The sequence below is a fragment of the Bos indicus genome, chromosome 8 (genome assembly GCF_029378745.1).
Source record: "Bos indicus isolate NIAB-ARS_2022 breed Sahiwal x Tharparkar chromosome 8, NIAB-ARS_B.indTharparkar_mat_pri_1.0, whole genome shotgun sequence".
Classification (NCBI taxonomy): domain Eukaryota; kingdom Metazoa; phylum Chordata; class Mammalia; order Artiodactyla; family Bovidae; genus Bos; species Bos indicus.
In genome coordinates, this window is record NC_091767.1 from 45,855,891 (window position 1) to 45,879,176 (window position 23,286).

A 23,286-nucleotide genomic window follows, 5' to 3' on the forward strand; every position below is an offset into this window, starting at 1 on the left:
ATCACCAGATAGTGAATACTGAAATCACATTGATTATACTCTTTGCAGCCAAAGATGAAGAAGCTCTATACAGTCAGCAAAAACAAGACTGGGAGCTGACTGTGGCTCAGATCATGAACTCCTTATTGCCAAATTCAGACTTAAATTGAAGAAAGTAGGGAAAACCACTAGACCATTCAGGTTTAACCTAAATCAAATCCCTTACGATTATACAGTGGAAGTGACAAATAGTTTCAAGGGATTAGATCTGATAGAATGCCTGAAGAAGTATGGGCGGAGGTTCATGACATTATACAGGAGGCAGTGATCAAGACCGTCCCCAAGGAAAAGAAATGCAAAAAGGCAAAATGGTTGTCTGAGGAGGCCTTCCAAAGAGAAAAGAAGAGAAGTGAAAGGCAAAGGAGAAAAGGAAAGATAATTCCATTTGAATGCAGAGTTCCAAAGAATAGCAAGGAGAGATAAGAAAGCCTTCCTCAGTGATCAATGGAAGGAAATAGAGGAAAACAATAGAATGGGAAAGACTAGAGATCTCTTCAAGAAAATTAGAGATACCAAGGGAACATTTCATGAAAAGATGGGCACAATAAAGGCCAGAAATGGTATGGACCGAACAGAAGCAGAAGATATGAAGAAGAGGTGGCAAGAATACACAGAAGAACTATACAAAAAAATCTTCATGACCCAGATAACCATGATGGTGTGATCACTCACCTAGAGCCAGACGTCCTGGAATTCAAAGTTAAGTGGGCCTTAGGCAGCACCACTATGAACACAGCTAGTGAAAGTGATGGAATTCCAGTTGAAATATTTCAAATCCTGAAAGGTGATACTGTGAAAGTGCTGCACTCAATATGCCAGAATTTGGAAGACTGAGCAGTGGCCACAGGACTGGAAAAGGTCAGTTTTCATTCCAATCCAAAAGAAGAGTGATGCCAAAGAATGTTCAAGTGAAAGTGAAGTCGCTCAGTCATATCTGACTCTTTGCGACCCCATGGACTGTAGCCCACCAGTCTCCTCCATCCATGGGATTTTCCAGGCAAGAATACTGGAGTGTGTTACCATTTCCTTCTCCAGGGGATCTTCCCAACCCAGGGACCGAACCTGGGTCTCCTGCATTATAGGCAGATGCTTTACCATCTGAGCCACCAGGGAAGTCCAAACTACCCCACAATTGCACTCATCTCACACGCTAGCAAAGTAATGCTCAAAATTCTCCAAGCCAAGCTTCAATAGTACATGAATCATGAACTTCCAGAAGTTCAAGCTGGATTTAGAAAAGGCAGAGGAACCAGAGATCAGGTTGCCAACATCCTTTGGATCATTGATAAAGCAAGAGAATTCCAGAAACACATCTACTTATGCTTCATTAATTATGCCAAAACCTTTCATTGTGTAGATTACAACAAACTGTGGAAATTTCTTCAAGAGATCGGAATACCAAAGGCAGACAGAGGAGTGGAAAGAAAAAAAGGCTTCAGGTATGCCCTGATTGGAAGCTGTTGGCATGGGAAACCTGTGGCCAGGTTATGGGGAAGTATTAGGAATGCTGTTAATTATTCATCAAATCCTGGCCATTTGAAGTTGATTGTTATAGGGGTTTCTATTTGTCTCCCTACACTGTCACTGGAGATAGAAGTTTGACTTCCTACAAGTCTGACTTATCACAGGCTGGCTTCCTGGGGGTGGTTGATTTCCTGGCCAAGTTGTTGCAGGTGGTGGGTCAGAGATCTGTTTTTATATATGATTTGGTCATTGTTAGCTTTACATTCAGAGAAGGCAATGACACCCCACTCCAGTACTCTTGCCTGGAAAATCCCATGGATGGAAGAGCCTGGTAGGCTGCAGTCCATGGAGTTGCTAAGAGTCGGACATGACTGAGCGACTTCACTTTCACTTTTCACTTTCATGCATTGGAGAAGGAAATGGCAACCCACTCCAGTGTTCTTGCCTGGAAAATCCCAGGGACTGGGGAGCCTGGTGGGCTGCCGTCTATGGGATCACACAGAGTCAGACATGACTGAAGTGACTTAGCAGTAGCAGCAGCAGCTTTACATTAAATCTCTCAGTGCAAAACACAGTATGATTATAGGAGGCAGTACAGTACAGGAAAGGGCTTCCCAGGTTGCTCAGTGTTAAAGAATCCATCTTCAAATGCAGGAGACATAAGAGAGGTGGGTTCGATCCTTAGGTTGGGAAGATTGCCTGGAGAAGGAATTGGCAACCCACTCCAGTATTCTTGTCTGGAGAATTCCATGGACAGAGGAGTCCTGATGAGCTGCAGTCCATAGAGTCACAAAAGAGTCAGATACAATGGAGCGCATCAATACAGTAAACCCAAGCCAGCCTGAGCAGCCCCGATTCATTACCCTTGCTGCATACTGTATATCCTGATTTTAGTATATTCTTAAACGTAGCAATGTGCGGCCCAAATAGGGGTCACTTTGCCAGAAACCTCTGGGAGTCATGCTAACAAGCCCTTTTAAATCAGCTGTAAGCTTATCCTGAAATTAGAAAGGTAATGTGACAAGAAAGGAAAGCAAACAGAAGTGATAACTGCTTTTTCTCCCCAAATTCCTTCATGGCCATCATGTTTCATCCACAAACCTCAATGCAACCACTGTATAAGCCTTTGAAATAATTCTCCATTGTTCTCTCTCAGATTTAAATGATTTAGGACTGTGTCACCCGATAAAGCTGTTCATACAGCTTTAGTGATAAGTTGGGCAACTTGCTGAAGAACTTGATGATATATCCTGACAGTTAAATTGCCCTTGGACAGGATGCAACATACAGGTGCTCAGAGACTCTGGGAATTATAGAGGCACTGCTATGTCCATGACATGGGAGTTTAGATTGGAAAGGAGCATAAGACACTGAAAAGTAAACGAACCAATCAGTCTCCCTTGGGTTTTGTTTGAACAGGAAGATAGATTGATTGTCAACCACTGAACAGATTTTTATACATACCTTTAAAAATGTAGCACTTCAATGAGTTTCAACAATGAGTAGTAACAATATGAAACTTTGACAGTGCTTTCTTACCATTCATTTAGAAACATTTCTGCCTGCATTACCAGAGGCCATATTATTTAAACGCTCCCTGCCCCACTGCCGTCAGCTGTCTGAGATGTTGCATGAATGCTGTGTCTCAAATAATTTCAAATGAGATTGAAGAACAAATTGATTTCAACTCAGTCTAATCAAATAAGCCTTTGATGATGGCATACTCTGTATTGAGCAGTGTCATATTACATGTTATTAAGAGGTGATATTTTATTCCTGATCTCGAAACATAAGGAAGTGCAAGTTAAAGACTATGTTGGAAAAACTTCATAACCACTAATAAAATTAAAACAAGTATTTTTACTTTTGACATCAGTGGGAAATATAATACCAAATAAAGCATAGTACATGGAGTAGACAGAAAAAACAAAAACAAGAAAATATTGAAAAGAATATAATGTAACTAGGAAAAAAAATTAGATGACATATTAAATTTCCTTTTTGAAAAGGAGAGATTAACTATTTTCTTATCCATAAACGAATCCCATCCTAAATTATGCTAGGTGGCTTAGAAAGAAACTGAGATGCACCAGGAAAATCTAAGTAACCATAGAGTAGATGTTGCAATACTAATCTCCAACAAGTATAATTCAAAGTCAAAATAATTAAAATGGAACAAAGGACTCAACTTTACATTGATGAAAACAGCAATCAAACTATCCTCTTTTAGTAAAGATTATAAGAACTACAGTCTTCCCAGGTGATGCAGTGGTAAAGAATCTACCTGCCAATGCAAGAGATGCATGTTCAATCCCTGTGTTGGGAAGATCCTCCAGAGAAGGAAATGGCAACCCACTCTAGTATTCTTGCCTGGGAAATTCCATGGACAGGAGAACTTGATGGGCTACAGTCTGTGGGGTCGAAAAGAGTTGGACACGACTGAATTGCTGCTGCTGCTAAGTCACTGCAGTCATGTCAGACTCTGTGCGACCCCATAGACGGCAGCCCACCAGGCTCCCCCGTCCCTGGGATTCTCCAGGCAAGAACCCACAGGAGTGGGTTGCCATTTCCTTCTCCAATGCACGAAAGTGAAAAGTGAAAGTGAAGTCGCTCAGTCGTATCCGGCTCTTAGCGACCCCATGGACTGCAGCCTACCAGGCTCCTCCGTCCATAGGATTTCCCAGGCAAGAGTACTGGAGTGGGGTGCCATTGCCTTCTCTGGACACGACTGAGCACACACACATAAGAACTAGGCTCGTTGGAGAGTATAAACTAGCAGACTTTTTTCAGCCCTCCTCTTCTATTCAACATCAGTAGTATGGGGGCCATCTGATACCACTCACTTGACCTTTCCAATTCACTTACTGCTCATTAGGGATACTTTCTGTACCTCAAGATGTGGCTCATTATCTTTAGGTATTTTTTAGTAGTACTTTCTGAAATATCACTTATTTTAGTTTTCTATTGCTACATAAATTACCACAGAATTAATGGCTTATGACAACACTCATATAATAGCTGATAGTTCTGTAGGTCAGAAGCCTAGGCTGACTTCATTGGTTCTCTAAAGAGGGTTTCACATGGCCAAGATAAAGGTGTTAGCTGAACTGGGCTCTTTATGGAGTGCCTGGGGAAGAAATCACTTTCAATCTTATTGTTGTTGGCAGAACTCTTTTCCCTACAATTGTAGGACTGGAGTGTCCCTTTTCCTACTAGCTATCAGCTGTGGACCACTATTATAGCTCCTAGAGGCCACTCTCCCATCTTTTATGAGGCTCCTCCATCTTTAAAACTAGCAACAGTTCCTTGAATCCTGATTTCTCTGAGTTTCCCTTCTTCCAATAGACAGAGAAAATTGCTTTCAAAGAGCTTGTATGGTTAGATTAAGTTCACCTGGATGGTCTCCCTTTTGATTTTCTTAAAATCAACTGATTAATACTCTTAATTGCATCTACAAAATCTCATTTGCTATGGAATATAAGGCTTCCCTGTGGCTCAGATGGTAAAGCATCTGCCTGCAGTGCAGGAGACCCGGGTTCGATCCCTGGGTCAGGAAGATCCCCTGGAGAAGGAAATGGTAATGCACTCCAGTATTCTTGCCTGGAAAATTCCATGGATGGAGGAGCCTGGTGGGTTACAGTCCATGGAGTCGCAAAGAGTCGGACACAACTGAGCAACTTCACTTCCATAACATAATCACAGAGGTATTACTGAATTCATCATATTCATACTCAGATTAGTGCAGGAAGTCTAGGTTGGGGAACAGTGAGGGAAGCATGAATTTTGGAATTCTGCCTATCACATTACTCTTAGGTTCTTTTGCACTTGGCACCACATGAATACTCAAGACTCAGCAACCTTTGTAAATATTTTGTAGTCTCTATCTTAATTTTAAATAAAATTAATATTTTTGTTGTCTACATACTTGTGACTTTCATAAGATTTCCATAGTAAGAGGGGAGAACTACTGATTAATGCATCCATGTTCACATTGAAAGTTTCTCTATTTTTGACAGTGATTTATCCCTTAATCAGAATTCTTTATTATTCCAAGATTTGTTTCTTTAGAATTTCCATTCAGAATTATCTCACATGCTGCATATAATAATTTGAATATGTGATTTAGGGGGTGGTTGAGGACCTAAATCTATCCTTGTTGTTTTTGCTCACCCTAGCTTATTTCTTTCTGTGTTTGCCAATCGTTTTTTGTGAACTTACATTTGTTGAGTTTAATCTGGGGGAATTCTGAGAGTCTAAATTGGGGATAGTTTGTTTTAGAAAGGATTTTCATTTTCATAGGCTCCTTCATTTGTTGCTTCCAGAGCCCTGGACTTAATGTAGGGTCAGATGTCCAAAAGCTTTGTCTCCAGTTGGTAGTTCTGATCCTAGTGTTAGCCTTGGGATATACATATATTTTCAGAAAAGGCAGAGGAACCAGAGATCAAATTGCCAACATGCGCTGGATCATGGAAAAAGCAAGAGAGTTCCAGAAAAACATCTATTTCTGCTTTATTGACTATGCCAAAGCCTTTGACTGTGTGGATCACAATAAACTGTGGAAAATTCTGAAAGAGATGGGAATACCAGACCACCTGATCTGCCTCTTGAGAAATTTGTATGCAGGTCAGGAAGCAACATTTAGAACTGGACATGGAACAACAGACTGGTTCCAAATAGGAAAAGGAGTATGTCAAGGCTGTATATTGTCACCCTGTTTATTTAACTTCTATGCAGAGTACATCATGAGAAACGCTGGACTGGAAGAAACACAAGGTGGAATCAAGATTGCTGGGAGAAATATCAATAACCTTAGATATGCAGATGACACCACCCTTATGGCAGAAAGTGAAGAGGAACTAAAAAGCCTCTTGATGAAAGTGAAAGAGGAGAGAGAAAAAGTTGGCTTAAAGCTCAACATTCAGAAAATGAAGATCATGGCATCCAGTCCCACCACTTCATGGGAAATAGATGGGCAAACAGTGGAAACAGTGTCAGACTTTATTTTTCTGGGCTCCAAAATCACTGCAGATGGTGACTGCAGCCATGAAATTAAAAGACGCTTACTCCTTGGAAGGAAAGTTATGACCAACCTAGATAACATATTCAAAAGCAGAGACATTACTTTGCCAACAAAGGTTCGTCTAGTCAAGGCTATGGTTTTTCCTGTGGTTATGTATGGATGTGAGAGTTGGACTGTGAAGAAGGCTGAGCACTGAAGAACTGATGCTTTTGAACTTTGGTGTTGGAGAAGACTCTTGAGAGTCCCTTGGACTGCAAGGAGATCCAACCAGTCCATTCTGAAGGAGATCAGCCCTGGGATTTCTTTGGAAGCAATGATGCTAAAGCTGAAACTCCAGGACATTGGCCATCTCATGCGAAGAGTTGACTCATTGGAAAAGACTCTGATGCTGGGAGGGATTGGGGGCAGGAAGAGAAGGGGACGACAGAGGATGAGATGGCTGGATGGCATCACTGACTCAATGGACATGAGTCTCAGTAAACTCTGGGAGTTGGTGATGGATAGGGCCTGGTGTGCTGCGATTCATGGGGTTGCAAAGAGTCGGACACGACTGAGCGACTGATCTGATCTAAATTTGTCTATTTCTCCCTGATTTGGTCTCAGTTCATCTATTTTCTGTTTCTCTCTCCCTCCCTCCCTATCCTCTTTTACTTTTTACCTCCTCCTCAGCCCACCAGGCTCCCCCATCCCTGGGATTCTCCAGGCAAGAACACTGGAGCAGGTTGCCATTTCCTTCTTCAATGCATGAAAGTGAAAAGTGAAAGTGAAGTCACTCAATCGTGTCCAACTCTTCACGACCCCATGGACTGCAGCCTACCAGGCTCCTCTGTCCATGGGATTTTCCAGGCAAGAGTACTGGAGTGGGGTGCCATTGCCTTCTCTGTCCTCTCCTGCTTACTGCTGCTGCTGCTAAGTCACTTCAGTCTTGTCCGACTCTGTGTGACCCCATAGATGGCAGCCCACCAGGCTCCCCCGTCCCTGGGATTCTCCAGCTTAGGTTGTGCTAATAAGTGCACAGAATCAAATGTATGGGACACAGTAGCTTCACTGTACTCAGCACTGGGCACTGGTGGGAGTAAAATATTATGCTGTGTTCCAATAAGACTTTTTTAAAGGAGATCATGATCAAAGTGATGCACATCTAGAGATTTAGCCATAATAAAGATGAAAAACAAGTAAGTTTCTTTACTTTGTTTACCTGGGAAAAGAGAAGTCATGTATTAACTGTTCAAATATCTGAAAGGATCTTGTGCTTGAGAGAAATAAGGGTTATCTTTTATCTTTAAGAAGCAGAATCAACAGGTGCATCAAGCAAGGAGGTAGCACAACATAAGATGGAACTTATGATTATACTTGTACAAAATTGGAATGGGCCGCCTTTGTGAAGTGTGCCCTCTTGACTCTGAGTTATGTGGAGGTTGGATAAGTATTTTCAGTAATAGTGTAGGAGCCAGGAATACATTTCTACTTTGGCTAAGATGCTGTATCAAATAACCTTTACTCTTCCTGTGAGTTCAAATTCTAGGCTTTCTTATTCCATGACTCTTATACATTTAGATTAAAAAATAAGAAATGATAGCCATCTGGAAGAGACATTTATCCTACATTCTGACTATGATTGAAGGAAATTTTGTGTCACAGTATTGAAGAAAACTTTCAAATTGGTAAGTCAGAGAGTAGTCATTAATATATTTTACTTCCAAATAGTCCTCATAATGTGCCAAGAAAAAAGGCAATTAATTTTTATACAAAATATTCTCCTCATATCCACACTTAGAGAAAGTATGATATGTTTTTAAATAATGATAAGGTTCACTCAGTAGTTTAGTTCATCTTAAACTAAACAGAGTAGACATTGGTAAGTGAGACGAGATGATACAGAAGAGCTATGTGATTACATTTAAAATATATTTCAGGGTAATTTCCTTTAATATTAAATATTATTCTTCATATTACTAGATAAAGGCTTTTTGAATAATTTTGTAGATGATATTGAGGTCTTGGTATTTTTTTTCTTGGAGTTTTATATGAAAATAAAATCATACCTGTTCTAAAATTGTTGCTTTGGGAAAACAGCACATTTAACCTTCCACTGTAAGAATAAAGCTTATGTTGAAATGTTTTAGAACTTCAGATACACTTTTCCATCTCTGGATTCTAGAGTGACAAGAGAACTCTGAGGAAGCAAGACTCAAGTCCTTTGGTCCTCTCGTGGACAACAGACACAACACGGAGGGGTAGGGGGTGGGTGGGATTACTCAGAGAAAGGAAAATCAATCCAGTCACAGGGAAGATGAGAGCAAAAGAAAGGCAAAATGTGAGCCAGATTCTCTTGAGGACAAAATGATATTTGATCCCAAATGACAAGACAAAGGGACAAGAGATCCTTGAGTATGCTGTATGAAATCCTCAGGGTATTTAAAGTGTAATTTCAGAGGAAATTAACAAGGAGGAATTTTGAAAACATATTGCTAACCTAATGAATGAACCCAGTGCCTTAGGTGGAAAAATTATATTCAGGGAGACAAAAATTATAAAGGTTAAGCTGAAGAAATAGTCTTATAGTCCTAGAGACCAGATTCCTGTAATCCTTGGAGTCTAAAGATGACTTTGCTCAACATTGTAAAGCAATTATCCTCCAATTAGAAATAAATTTTAAAAAGACTGGCTTTGCTTCTTACTGAATGTGTGGTTTAGTCATCTTAGAAATAGAAATATTTGTAAAAATATTTTATAAAGTGATTTTATGGATGGGATGTCTTATTGTCTATCGTGGTCTATAGTAGGATATCTGTTTTTGCTTTTTGCCTACCAGACATGCTTTCCTCTTATTCTGAAATTAGCAACCTATTTTTTCCTTTAGTCCAAACCCATACTTTTGGTCTAGATTGCTCAGAAAGGGTAGACTTCACCGTGGAGGGAAATCCATGACAGATCAAGCTGGGGAGAGTACCACATCAACTCTGGGCCTGGCACTAGTGATTTTTTCAGAATAATCACAAGAGTGCATTCAGGTCAGTCGGTGCCCAGGGTTTATGTTGGAGATCAAGGAAAGATAAATACCTTACATTGTGAGAAGTAATTTAATTTACAAAATTGGTGGCCATTTAGCGGGAGTGGGGGGGAACGTGCCTGAGAATAAGCTAACTCTAGAAGGAAAGTATGAGAAGGCAATGGCACCCCACTCCAGTACTCTTGCCTGGAAAATCCCATGGATGGAGGAGCCTAGTAGGCTGCAGTCCATGGAGTCACTAAGAGTCGGACACGACTGAATGACTTCACTTTGACTTTTCACATTCATGCATTGGAGGAGGAAATGGCAACCCACTCCAGTGTTCTTGCCTGGAGAACCCATGGACAGAGGAGCCTGGTAGGCTGCCATCTATGGGGTCGCACAGAGTCAGACACGACTGAAGCAACTTAGCAGCAGCAGCAGAAGGAAAGCAGAACCAAGAAATAGTGGACCAACATCCCAAAGATAATCATCAATGCCTGGGATTCAGATATGTTGGAAACCAGAAGTGCCTCTGGAATTTTCAGTTACATGAGCCCATAAATTCTTTCTGTACCGAGGAGTTTAATTTAGCTTTCTGTTGTTTGTCATCAACATTGTACTAGCTGAGTCACTGTTACTAGGAAAACTAGAAACCATTAGTGTTACTTGGAAAACCTCTGGACCTAATTTATACTAAAACAATTATGTGACTAGTTCAAAAAGGCTTCCCTTGTGGCTCAGCTGGTAAAGCATCTGCCTGCAGTGCAGGAGACCTGGGTTCGATCCCTGGGTTGGGAAGATCTACTGGAAAAGGGAAAGGCTATCCACTGCAGTATTCTGGCCTGGAGAATTCCATGGACTGTATAGTCCATGGGGTCACAAAGAGTCGGACATGACTGAGCGACTTTCACTTCACTTCAAATTCAGTCCTAAAAGCTTGGAAGTTTTAATTTCCTTCTGTATTTTTTCCCTTCAGACTCTGTTTTAGAGTTGGCAAAATAGAAAGGTCTTAAAGACATAGAAAAGTTTCCTTTTGGTATAATGCTACTGAGTTTCTTTCAAAATAGTTTGAATATTAAATTTCAGCCTATCTTTTATTATTGCTAATCTTTCATAATTTTTTGGTGGATGGTGTTAGTTTTCCTTCAAATATTTTTAATTATCATTTACTTTTTCATTAATCAGACATATATTCAGACTCCTCTAAGCCAGGCTTTCTCTTGGTAGAAAGAAAAAAGTAGATTAAGGGACAAATATACAGCAGACTTTTGAAAAATTAATAAGTAACTAAGAATTTAGCTAATATTTAATAAATTACTTATATGTTTTACATTTAAAACCAGGGCTTCTTGACTGTTTTGGTGTCTGTGAAATGGACCTTGTGAGCATCTGGTGAAGTATATAGACCTCTTTTCTGAATAATGATTTTTAAGTGCGTAAAATAATTATAAGTTTACGAACTTATCCAAATCCTAAAAATCCCCACAGATTTTTATATAGTATTATATGTGATTATTTTTTATTAATGCCTTAATTAAAAAGAACCAGCATGGATCTAATAATCAGAATTTCAAAGTACAATGAGTATAAATGCTATTTTGGAATATTTGCAACAGCAATAATATTGTAAGAAGATATCTATGATTTCTGTTTGTGACATACGTGCTAATGCCATTCTAGTCTGCTGCCTATATTCATAACAAAAGGAAATATAAATTTCAATTGGAGGCTAGAAAAATAAAGCTGTAAATTGTTTGTCTGAGATGTGAATTCTCAGTTAAGAATACCTGTTCTAAATGTTTTTATATAGATGATACATATTAAATAAAATGTTAAAAGTAAATTTAGAATAAACTATAGTAAAATATGTTTAGATGAAATTTAAAAATTAATTTTGATCAACATTTAAAATTAATTTTAATCAATTAGAAATGAAGCCATGGAGAACAAGATGGCAGTGGAGTAGGTGGACATGGAGTACACTTCTCTCCATGGATACATCAGAAATACACCTTCAGACACAGAAGTGCATGCAGAACCCCTGCTGAGAGTGGACAGGAGTACCTGACCAGTGGAAAAGAATATATAGAACCAGGCAAAATTAAGTAGGAGGAAGGAACTAGGGGGAAAAACAGAAGTGTTAGTAGGACTGGACCTACCTTCAGCAAGTGGGGGAACTGAAGCAAAGGTCTGATCCCACATTGGGGAAATTGTCTGAGTCGGAGGAGAAACATTTAAGGCTGAGAGTGAAACAGCTGATCCATGGCAGCCTAAATGGAATGAGAATCAGATAATCCTCGTTGCAGCCATACATACCCTGGACAGGAACGCCAGTCTCCTGGAAGGCGCAGTGGCTGGGGGCTGGAGTTTAGGGATTGTGGAGCAATCCCAGGTGGGGACTGCTGTTGACTGCGGAGAGATGGATTGAGGGGATGTGAGGGATGAGACTGTGGTGGGAAATGCTGGTGGAGGAAGGCCAGGCAGCCATGGAAGCAAGGCGATACTGCTGAGTCATGCTTAGGGGGTGGGGCCATTACCTAGGACTCTCTCTCCCCACACACCAGCATTGGCATCTGAACAATAGTGAGGCTGGCCCATCAAATGCCTGACACCCTGCACTACAGAGTAGGACCCCAGCCAGGGGGCCCCTCTATATTCCTGATGCCACAAACAACAGAGAAGGACCCCAGGCAAGGGAGCCCTCTACGTACCTGAATGGGTGGAGCTACAGAGAAAGACTGACCAAAGAGGCCTTCTGATCATCAACAGAGTCTTGAAAAAAGACTCTGATAGGACCATAACTCCTGCAGCCGAGGCAGTCCATGTCCCTGCACACTTAGTACCACCAGGGTCCCCACAAGCCAAGCAGCTGTGCCACCTTCACACTTAACTCTCACTGGGGCAGAGCTGCCATAGGGAAAAAAAGTCTTAGTCTATGCACACAGGGTCGCTTAGGTAGTGTCCAACTCTTTATGATCCTGTAGACTGTGGCCTGCCAGGCTTCTCTGTCAGGGGGTTCTCCAGGCAAGAATACTGGAGTGTATTACCCAATAGTGGTTGTCATACCCTTCTGCTGCTACTAAGTCGCTTTAGTCGTGTCCAACTCTGTGAGACCCCATAGACAGCAGCCCACCAGGCTCCCCCATCCCTGGGATTCTCCAGGCAAGAATACTGGAGTGGGTTGCCATTTCCTTCTCCAATGCATGAAAGTGAAAAGTGAAAGTGAAGTCGCTCAGTCGTATCCGACTCTTAGCGATCCCATGGACTGCAGCCTACCAGGCTCTTCTATCCATGGGATTTTCCAGGCAAGAGTCCTTGAGTGGGGTGCCATCTTCTTCTCTGTAAATCTTATCTACCTCTATTTAAATTTGCATATCTATTCTTTTTCTTTTCTTTCTCTCCTTTCCTTTCAACATGTTTGTTAGTTTTATTTTCATTGCTTTATTCCCCAGTTGGCATCTTGCTTTAGTTTAGTTTTCCAATTTGTCTTTTAATTAGTTTTATTCTGGTAGATATAATTTTTGGTTTCCTTTGTTCACCAGGTCAATCTATTGTACTTCATTTTTCTTGGACTGTTTTGATTTTGCTTATGGTTGTATAGGTATATGTGTATATTCAGTCACACTTTCTTCTGTTATAAACCTCTGTCTCTATGTTGGGCTTTTGCAGTTCTGTGGAGTTTTCATTTTTTTCCTCTTTTTTCTTTCTTCCTTTTTTTTTAAAAAAATAATTCTAATGTTTATTTTTTTAACCTGTTATATTTTTGTTACATTTATTCCTTTGTTTGCCTTTCCTACTGTTCTTTTCCACTTGCAGTTAATCTTTAATGTATAGAAATCTTCATCTACCTCTATTTAACTTGTCTATTAGCATATCTATTCTTTCTCTCTTTTCTTTATTTCTTTTCCTCTCAACATATTTGTTAGTTTTGTATTAATTGCTATATTCCCCACTTGGCACCTTGCTTTAGTTTTGTTTTCCAGTTTGTGCTTAAGTTAATTTTGTTCTTAACTGGTAAATTTAATTTTTTATTTCCTTTGTTCACTGGGTCAATCTACTATATTTTTGTTGGACTGTTTTCACTTTGCTCGTGGGTGTATATGTATATGTGTATATTCGATGATTTTAATTATTATTTGCCTGATTTTGTAACTGCCATTTGTCTGGGGTTCATCTTTGCTTTCTCATTTTTGGATATTTGTTTTAATCTCAATGCCATAACAAGCCACGCGTGGAATCTTCGTTCCTGAACAGAGATCAAGCCCTGAGCCTTTGGAGTGGGAGCACTGACTCCAAGACCCTAGACTACCAGAGAACTAACCCTAGGGGGTATCAAATAGTGAGAACTCACAGAAAGGAAACCACTTGAATATAAGACCCGGCATCACCAACCACCAGTAGCACCCTGTGCAAGACGCCTCATCTAAACAACAAACAAAACAAAAATACAAACCCAATCAGCAGAAGACAGGATCACAACCTCACTCAGCCTTGCCCATCAGAGGAAAAACAAACAAACAAATAAAAACTCAGCACAAATCTCACCCTATACAAGCTCACACAAACCATTGGACCAACCTTCAGTTCAGTTCAGTTCAGTCGCTCAATCGTGTCCGACTCTTTGAGACCCCATGAATCGCAGCATGCCAGGCCTCCCTGTCCATCACCAACTCCTGGTCACCCAGACTCACGTCCATCGAGTCAGTGATGCCATCCAGCCATCTCATCCTCTGTTGTCCCCTTCTCCACCTGCCCGCAATCCCTCCCAACATCAGAGTCTTTTCCAATGAGTCAACTCTTTGCATGAGGTGGCCAAAGTATTGGAGTTTCAGCTTCAGCATCATTCCTTCCAAAGAAATCCCAGGGCTGATCTCCTTCAGAATGGACTAGTTGGATCTCCTTGCAGTCCAAGGGACTCTCAAGAGTCTTCTCCAACACCACAGTTCAAAAGCATCAATTCTTCTGCACTCAGCCTTCTTCAGAGTCCAACTCTCACATTCATACATGACCACAGGAAAAACCATAGCCTTGACTAGACGGACGTTTGTTGGTAAAGTAACGTCTCTGCTTTTGAATATGCTATCTAGGTTGGTTATAACTTTCCTTCCAAGGAGTAAGTGTCTTTTAATTTCATGGCTGCAGTCACCATCTGCTGTGATTTTGGAGCCCCCCAAAAATAAAGTCTGACACTGTTTCCACTGTTTGCCCATCTATTTCCCATGAAGTGATGGGACCGGATGCCATGATCTTCGTTTTCTGAATGTTGAGCTTTAAGCCAACTTTTTCACTCTCCACTTTCACTTTCATCAAGAGGCTTTTGAGTTCCTCTTCACTTTCTGCCATAAGGGTGGTGTCATCTGCATAGCTGAGGTTATTGATATTTCTCCCTGTAATCTTGATTCCAGCTTGTGTTTCATCCAGTCCAGCGTTTCTCATGATGTATTTTGCATAGAAGTTAAATAAGCAGGGTGACAATATACAGCCTTGACGTACTCCTTTTCCTATTTGGAACCAGTCTGTTTTCCATGTCTAGTTCTAACTGTTGCTTCCTGACCTGCGTACAGATTTCTCAGGAGGCAGTCAGGTGGTCTGGTATTCCCATCTCTGGAAGGATTTTCCACAGTTTATTGTGATCCACACAGTCAAAGGCTTTGGCATAGTCAATGAAGCAGAAATAGATGTTTTTCTGGAACTCTCTTGCTTTTTCCATGATCCAGCAGATGTTGGCAATTTGATCTCTGGTTCCTCTGGCTTTTCTAAAACCAGCTTGAACATCTGGAAGTTCGCGGTTCACGTATTGCTGAAGCCTGGCTTGGAGAATTTTGAGCATTACTTTACTAGCATGTGAGATGAGTGCAATTGTGCGGTAGTTTGAGCATTCTTTGGCATTGCCTTTCTTTGGGATTGGAATGAAAACTGACCCTTTCCAGTCCTGTGGCCACTGCTGAGTTTTCCAAATTTGCTGGCATATTGAGTGCAACACTTTCACAGCATCATCTTTCAGGATTTGAAATAGCTCAACTGTGATTCCATCACCTCCACTAGCTTTGTTCGTAGTGATGCTTTCTAAGGCCCACTTGACTTCACATTCCAGGATGTCTGGCTCTAGGTCAGTGATCACACCATCGTGATTATCTGGGTTGTGAAGATCTTTTTCGTACAGTTCTTCTGTCTATTCTTGCCGTCTCTTCTTAATGTCTTCTGCTTCTTTTAGGTCCATACCATTTCTGTCCTTTATCGATCCCATCTTTGCATGAAATGTTCCCTTGGTATCTCTAATTTTCTTGAAGAGATCTCTAGTCTTTCCCATTCTGTTGTTTTTCTCTATTTCTTTGCATTGATCGCTGAAGAAGGCTTTCTTATCTCTTCTTGCTATTTTTGGAACTCTGCATTCAGATGCTTATGTCTTTCTTTTTCTCCTTTGCTTTTCACTTCTCTTCTTTTCACAGCCATTTGTAAGGCCTCCCCAGACAGCCATTTTGCTTTTTTGCATTCTTTTCCATGGGGATGGTCTTGATCCCTGTCTCCTGTACAATGTCACAAACCTCATTCCATAGTTCATCAGGCACTCTATCTATCAGATATAGTCCCTTAAATATATTTCTCACTTCCACTGTATAATCAAAAGGAATTTGATTTAGGTCATACCTGAGTGGTCTAGTGGTTTTCCCTACTTTCTTCAATTTCAGTCTGAATTTGGCAATAAGGAGTTCATGATCTGAGCCACAGTCAGCTCCTGGCCTTGTTTTTGCTGACTGTATAGAGCTTCTCCATCTTTGGCTGCAAAGAACATAATCAATCTGATTTTGGTGTTGACCATCTGGTGATGTCCATGTATAGAATCTTTTCTTGTGTTGTTGGAAGAGGGTGTTTGTTATGACCAGTGCATTTTCTTGGCAAAGCTCTATTAGTCTTTGCCCTGCTTCATTCCGTATTCCAAGGTCAAATTTGCCTGTTACTCCAGGTGTTTCTTGACTTTCCACTTTTGCATTCTAGTCCCCTATAATGAAAAGCACATCTTTTTTGGGTGTTAGTTCTAAAAGGTCTTGTAGGTCTTCATAGAGCTTCTCCATCTTTGGAGAAGACGAGCTTCTTCAGCATTACTGGTTAGGGCATAGACTTGGATTACTGTGATATTGAATGGTTTGCCTTGGAAACGAACAGAGATCATTCTGTCGTTTTTGAGATTGCATCCAAGTACTGCATTTCAGACTCTTTTGTTGACCATGATGGCTACTCCATTTCTTCTGAGGGATTCCTGCCTGTAGTAGTAGATATAATGGTCATCTGAGTTAAATTCACCCATTCCAGTCCATTTTAGTTCGCTGATTCCTAGAGTGTCGACATTCACTCTTGCCATCTCTTGTTTGACCACTTCCAATTTGCCTTGATTCATGGACCTGACATTCCAGGTTCCTATGCAATATTGCTCTTTACAGCATCGGACCTTGCTTCTATCACCAGTCACATCCACAGCTGGGTATTGTTTTTGCTTTGGCTCCATCCCTTCATTCTTTCTGGAGTTATTTCTCCACTGATCTCCAGTAGCATATTGGACCCCTACTGACCTGGGGAGTTCCTCTTTCAGTATCCTATCATTTTGCCTTTTCATACTGTTCATGGGGTTCTCAAGGCAAGAACATTGAAGTGGTTTGCCATTCCCTTCTCCAGTGGAAACCACATTCTGTCAGAATGTGGTCCATGGGACCAACCTTAGGAGGGCAGAAACCAAAGGAAGAAAGAATTCAACTTTTCTTCAAACCTGGGAAAAGGAGACCTCAAACACAATAACTTAAAAAAAAATAATAATGAGGCAGAGAAATACTGAAGGAACAAACTAGAAACAGAAAAGCCCAAATAAATGAAGAGGAAATAGGCAAACTACCTGAAGAAGAATTCAGAATAATGATAATAAAGATGATAATAAAACTTGAAAACAAAATGGAGAAAATGCAGGTATCACTTAACAAAGATCTAGAAGAATTAAAGAATAAACATACAGAGACAAACAACACAGTTACTGAAATTAAAAATACTCTAGAAGGAATCAGTAGCAGAATATCTGAAGCAGAAGAACGAATCAGTGAGCTGGAAGATAGAATGGTGGAAATAACTTCTGAAGAGCAGAATAAAGTAAAAAGAATGAAAAGAGCTGAGGACAGTCTCAGAGATCTCAGGAACCATCTCAAAGACACCAAAATTTGAATTATAGGGGTCCCAGAAGAAGAAGAAGAAAAGAAAAAGAAAGGGTATGAGAAAATTTTTGAAGAGATTATAGTTCAAAATTTCCCCATCAGGGAAACAGAAATAGTCAATCAAATCCAAGAGGCACAAAGAGTCCCATACAGGATAAACCCAAGGAGAAACACACCAAGATACATACTAATCAAACTAACAAAGACTAAACACAAAGAAAGAATATTAAAAAGCAGCAAGGGGGAAGCAACAAGTAACATACAAGGGAAACTTCATATGCTTAACAGCTGATCTTTCAGCAGTAACTCTGCAGGCCAGAAGGGAATGACAGGATATATTCGAAGTTCTGAAAGGGAAAAATGTACAATCGAGATTATTGTATCCGACAAGGACGTCATTTAAAATTGATGAAGAAATAAAAAGCATTTCAGACAAGCAAAAGTTGACAGAATTCAATACCATCAAACCAGCTTTACAACAAATGTTAAAGGGACTTATATAGTCAAGAAATACAAGACAAGAAAAAAGATCTACAAAAGAAACCCAAAACAATTAAGACAATGGCAATAGGAACATATATATCAATAATTACTTTCAATGTAAATGGATTAAATGCTCCAACCAAAAGACACAGACTTGCTGACTGTATACAAAAACAAGACCCATATATATGGTGTCTACAAGAAACCCACTTCAGACCTCAAGACACACATAGACTGAAAAGTGAGAGGAAAGAAAAATATATTCCATGTAAATGGGAAGCAAAAGAAAGCTGGAGTGGCAATCCTCATATCAGAGAAAATAGACCTTAAAATAAAGAAGATTACAAGAAATAAGGAAGAACACTACATGATGATCAAGGGATCAGTCTAAGAGGAAGACATAACAATTGTCAATATCTATGCACCCAACATAGGAACACCTCAATACATAAGACAAACACTAACAGACATAAAAGGAGAAATTGAAAGTAACACAGTAATAGTAGGAGACTTTACACCCCATTCACACCAATGGACAGATCATCCAAACAGAAAATTAATAAGGAAACACAAGTCTTAAATGATACACTAGGTGAGATGGATCTTATTGATATCTTCAGGACATTCCATCCAAATGCCTAAAAATACACCTTCTTCTCAACTGCCTATGAAACATTCTCCAGGATAGACCATATCTTGGGTCATAAATCAAACCTCAGTAAATTTAAGAAAATTCAGATCATATCAAGCATCTTCTCCAACCACAACGCTATGAGACTAGATATCAATTTCAAGAGAAAAAAGAACTGTAAGAAACACATGGAGATTAAACAAAACATTTCTAAATAACCAACAGGTTACTGAAACCTGTAAAAGGGAAATAAAAAAATTTCTAGAAACAAATGACAATGAAAACATGACAACTCAAAACCTATGGGATGCAGCAAAAGCAGATCTAAGAGGGAAGTTTATAGGAATACAATCCTACCTCAAGAAAGAAGAAAAACATCGAATAGACAACCTAACTTTACACCTAAAACAACTGGAAAAAGAATAACAAACCCCAAAATTAGTAGAAGGAAAGATCATAAAGATCTGAGCAGAAATAAATGACAGAAACAGTAGTAAAGATTAATAAAACCAAAGCTGGTTCTTTGAGAAGATAAACAAAATTGACAAACCTTTAGCCAGACTCATCAAGAAAAAAAGAGAGAAGAATCAAATCAACAAAATTAGAAATGAAAAAGGAGAGTTTACAACAGACAGTGCAGAAATACAAAAGATTATAAGAGACTGTTATGAACAACTATATGGCAGTAAAATGGATAACCTGGAAGAAGTGGACAGATTCTTAGAAAAGTTCAATCTTCCAAGACTGAACCAGGAAGAAATAGAAATTATGAACATCCAATTACAAGCACTGAAATTGAAGCTGTGATCAAAAATATCCCAAAAAACCAAAGCTCAGGACCAGATGGCTTCACAGGAGAATTCTATCAAACATTTAGAGAAGAGCTAATGCCTATCCTTCTTGAAATTCTTTCAAAAAAATTGTAGAGGAAGAACACTTCCAAACTCATTCTATGAGGCCACCATCACCCTAATACCAAAACCAGACAAAGACAACATGAAAAAGAAAACTACAGGCCAATATCACTGATGAACATAGATGCAAAAGTCCTCAACAAAATTTTAGCAAACAGATTTCAGTAACACATCAAAAAGCTCATACACCATGATCAAGTTGGATTTATTCCAGGGATGCAAAGATTCTTCAATATATGCAAATCAATCAATGTGATACACTATATTAACAAATTGAAAGAATAAAAACCATATGATCATCTCAATAGATGCAGAAAAAGCCTTTGACAACTTTCAACACACATTTATGATTAAAACGCTTCAAAAAAAGGGCATAGAAGGAACCTTCTTCAACATAGTAAAGGCCATATATGATAAGCCTACAGCAAACATTATTCTCAGTGGTGAAAAACTGAAAGCATTCCCCCTAAGATCAGTAATAAGACAAGGGAGTCCACTTTTGCCACTATTACTCAACATAGTTCTGGAAGTGCTAGCTACAGCAATCAGAGAAGAAAAAGAAATTAAAGGAATCCAGATCAGAAAAGAATTAAAGCTCTCACTGTTTGCAGATTACGTGATACGGTTCATAGAAAACCCTAAAGATAGTATCAGAAAATTACTAGAGCTAACCAGTGAATTAGCAAAGTTGCAGGATACAAACTCAACACACAGAAATCATTTGCATTTCTATATACTAACAATGAGAAATCATACAGAGAAATTAAGGAATCAATCCCATTCACCATTGCAACAGAAAGAATTACATATCTAGGAATAAACTTACCTAAGGATACAAAAGAACTGTGCACAGAAAATTATAAGACACTAATGAAAGAAATCAAAGACGACATAAACAGATGGAGAGATAGTCCATGTTCCCAGGTAGGAAGAATCAATATTGTGAAAATGACTATACTACAAAACACAATCTACAGACTTAATGTGAGTCCTATCAAATTGTCATTGGCATTTTTCACAGAACTAGAACAAAAAATTTCACAATTCATATGAAAACACAGAAGACCCCAAATAGCCAAAGCAGTCTTAAGAAAGAAGAATGGAGCTGGAGGAATCAACCTTCCTGACTTCAGATTATACTACAAAGCTACAGTCATCAAGACAGTATGGTACTGGCACAAAAACAGAAATATAGACCAGTGGAATAAGATAGAAAGCCCAGAAATAAACCCATGCACTTATGGGTACCTTATTTTTGACAAAGGAGGCACAAATATACAATGGGCAAAGACAGCCTCTTCAATAAATGGTGCTGGGAAAACTGGACAGCTACATGTAAAAGAATGAAATTAGAACACTTACTAACACCATACACAAAGATAAACTCAAAATGGATTAAAGACCTAAATGTAAGACCAGAAACTATAAAACTCTTAGAGGAAAGCATAGGCAGAACACTCAATGACATAAATCAAAGCAAGATCTTCTATGACCTACCTTCTACAGTAATGGAAATAAAAACAAAAGTAAAAAAGTGGGACCTGATTAAACTTAAATGCTTTTGCACAACAAAGGAAACTATAATCAAGGTGAAAAGACAATGCTCAGAATGGGAGGAAATAATAGCAAATGAAACAATTGACAAAGCTTTAATTTCCAAAATACACAAGCAGCTCATACAACTCAATACCAGATAAACAACCCAATCAAAAAGTGAGAAAAAGAACCAAACAGACATTTCTCCAAAGAAGACATACAGATGGCTAATAAACACATGAAAAGATGCTCAACATCACTCATTACTAGAGAAATGCAAATAAAAACCACAGTGAGATGTCACCTCACACTGGTCAGAATGGCCATCATCAAAAAGGCTACAAACAATAAATTCTGGAGAGTGTGTGGAGAAAAGGGAATGCCCTTGCACTGTTGGTGGGAATGTAAATTGATACAGCCACTATGGAAGACTGTATGAATATTCCTTAAAAAACTAGGAATAAAACCACCATATGACTCAGCAATCCCATTCCTAGGCATATACCTTGAGGAAACCAAAATTGAAAGAAACCTATGTATCCCATTGTTCAATTCAGCACTATTTACAACAGCTAGAACATGGAAACAACCTAGATGTCCATCAACAGATGAATGGATAAAGAAGTTCTGGTACACAATGGAATATTACTCAGCCATAAAAAGGAGTGCATTGAGTCAGTTCTAATGAGGTGGATGAACCTATAACCTATTATACAGAATGAAGTGAGTCAGAAAGAAAGATAAATAGTGTATTCTAGTACATATATACAGAATCTAGAAAATTGGTACTGAAGAATTTATTTACAGGGCAACAGTGGAGAAACAGACAAGAGAACAAACTAAGGACATGGAGAGAGGGGAGGAGAGGGTGATATGTATGGAAAGAGTAACATGGAAACTAAAATTACTGTATTTAAAATGATAGCCAATGGGAATTTGCTGTCTGGCTCAGGAAACTCATACAGGGCTCTGTATCAACCTAGAGGGGTGGGATGGGGAGGGAGATGGGAGGGAGTTTCAAAAAGGAGAGGATATATGTATACCTATGGCTGATTTATGTTGAGGTTTGACAGAAAACAGCAAAATTCTGTAAGGCAATTATCCTTCAATAAAAAATAAATTAAAAAAGAAAAGAAGCCACAACTTTAACTGTAATAATTTTCTGTCCTAGGAGACAATATTGAGTAAAGACTGGATTGGGAGTCCAACTGACTGCATTCAAATCTTGTCTTCACTATGTAGCTTCATGATTTGGGGAGTCATTAAATTAACTAAGCCCTATTTTTCATCTTTGTAGTACATATAAAATAGATGCAACTTCATAAAGCTGCTATGATGATTAAATGAGATAATATATGTTGACATGCTTGGTATAGTACATGACAACTAGAAAGTACCCAGTGAATTCTGACTTTGTTTTTTCTCTACTACCATGCAGGTTCCAGGCATTATGCCACACATTCAGTTCAGTTCAAGAAAATACAGTCTGTCACTGTTTCCATTGTTTCCCCATCTATTTGCTGTGAAGTGTTGGGACTGGATGCAATGATCTTAATTTTTTGAATGTTGAGTTTCAAGCCACACATTAGGGATGCCAAAATGATGGTGTCCTCAAGTCACTCTAGTGGGGAAGATAAACATATAAAAAATTAACATATCTACAGTGTGATAGGCACCATCATAAAAGGTGTTCAAGATACTTCAATACAGAGAAGAGGGAGTGATCAGTTCTGGCCAGAGAATGTAGGGTGGGCTGTGGGCAGAGGTGACAGACTTTCAAAGAGAAGTTGATACAATAATATGTATCATCTATCTATCCACATACACACACACACACACAGACACACACACACACACATATGAAGGTCAGACTGATGGAGGGGATGAAGAGCAGCAATGAGGATTTTTTTTGGAGAGAGTTGGCATAATGCTATAGTTTTCTCTTCTCCCCTTTCCATTCAAGTCAAATATGATATTGTGATTTATAGTAAGAAATATATATTTGGTCT

General features: G+C 39.3%; 1 protein-coding gene and 1 non-coding gene across 6 annotated transcripts in view; one reads left to right on the plus strand and one right to left on the minus strand.

Annotated features, from left to right (window-relative positions):
* CFAP95 (cilia and flagella associated protein 95) overlaps positions 1 to 23,286 on the plus strand; it is a 338,954-nt gene that overhangs the window by 25,719 nt on the left and 289,949 nt on the right. The gene's annotated exons all lie outside the window — the stretch shown is intronic.
* Positions 1,081 to 1,152, minus strand: TRNAY-AUA (transfer RNA tyrosine (anticodon AUA)). The gene has a single exon. It is a non-coding gene; the product is annotated as a tRNA-Tyr (tRNA).